We start from the raw sequence: 1,902 nt of genomic DNA on the forward strand, positions 1-1,902 counted from the left end.
TTTGTTCTTAACCGATTCTCATTTGTTTTCAACCTATAGCGTAATTGAAATGTTTTAAATACATATGCGTTCAACTTTGCTTCCGCCGTATTTTTTCGAAATTCGAAGCTTTATTCTAAGAAACTGGTTATACATATATGATTCAGAGTATTGTATATAGCTAGCCACTACTTTCTACCATTTTTCGGGCAGTGATCCATTGATCGAAACAAGTGATTGTCCGAAGTAGGAACGTCTGGAGAATTCGACGGGTGGGGTGGGACTTTCGATTTCAACGTTTCCAAGTATGTCTCAACCACTTTGGCAACATGGGGTCAAATCACTTAATCATGTCTCTCTCGTTGTATTGCGGCCGTTTGCAGTAATTGCGTTCGATAACGATCGCCTTTGATTGTTTCAGTCGGTTTTGAAATTTCATAATACAGTACGCCGAGCTGGTTCCACCAAATATTGAGCATAACCTTGAAACCGTGAATAATCGGTTTTTCTGCGATTGGAATTATCGTAATGAACCAACTTTTTGTCTCCAGCCACAAGCGATACCAAAAATTCTTCCGTCTTTGCCTTGCAAGCAGCTGTTCACAAGCAACAAACGCCGTTCAAAATTACTCGGCTCCAACTTGTACGGCATCCAATTTCCTTGTTTCAGAATCATTTCCTTGACATTCAGGCGTCTTGAAATGGCTTCAACTAATGCCCCCAATTCTGCATCACAGTTTTTAAACCATTGAAACCACTCTAGGCACGTTCTTTCACTAATAGCGTCCTCACTCGTATTTGAGAGCATTCGATAAGCTTCAGCCGCAGATTTTTTCTTATTAAAGCAGCAAATTAAAACCTCCTGCAAACGACAAGAATTTGGATCGTAAGCTGACATGTTTAATCAAGAATAGATATATGACGCAGACACAAATCGACTAATTTTTCGATGACGTTATGTTTATGAATACCTGACATCTACGACCTTTTTATTCTGTCTACTTACCGCTACAGCCATCTATTGCAAAACGGCGGAAGCAGAGTTGTACACCTAATAAAAATCACAACTTTATATTATAACTTCGCAATTAACAACAAAAGAATAGTTATTTATAATACAAGTGCAGAAGGCATTGATATTCTTCCACGAGTTCAAAATTCAAAAACGAGCCACGAAGTGGCGAGTTTTTGAAGGAACGAGTGGTAGAATGAGCCTTCTGTACGAGTATTATACATTATTTTCTCTAATTCATTTCATTTTTATCGAAATTTATGAAATATTTCCATAAATATCATTTAGTGATTTTTGCATTGAAAAATTTTGGTTGGCAGAACTGATTTCTTTAAGGCAAATTGATGAATTGACAGATAAAGCCGTGGCGGAATGTTCGTTGTACCAACATATAAAATAAATTATAACACCAATGGATTCTACTGAAAAAGTGCATCGAGAATGTTTTGTATCAACAGTAATAAAGAAGTTATGAGAACTTTTCATCTCACGCCATTTTCCAATTTTCTCTTATTATTTGAAAACTATTGAACTTCTCTAAAATATCGATCCCGAAGATGTGACAATAATTTTTTCTAGCTCGAATGGATTCTGAGATACCCTCACTAAACAAAGTATTTGGGACACCTGATGGTTATAAAGAAATATGAAGCGAGCTTCATTGAAAAATTGGTATAAAGTGAATATATGGTTTATTTCTTTCACTTCGTTCAGGACTATCTATCAATATTTTTCTCGACGAAGGAAAGTCGCCACACAATAGGCATTGATTCAATGAACATAAATTGCACAATAACGAGTTCATTGTTTTCGAGTAAAGTCACTTGATATCAATTTATAGAATCCGAATGTTTTCCAAACACGGTTTGCCTTTCAAGCAAGACTGATGCAAGATGACGTTGAAAAATGAG

Source organism: Harmonia axyridis, chromosome 2 (assembly GCF_914767665.1).
Source record: "Harmonia axyridis chromosome 2, icHarAxyr1.1, whole genome shotgun sequence".
Taxonomy (NCBI): Eukaryota; Metazoa; Arthropoda; class Insecta; order Coleoptera; family Coccinellidae; genus Harmonia; species Harmonia axyridis.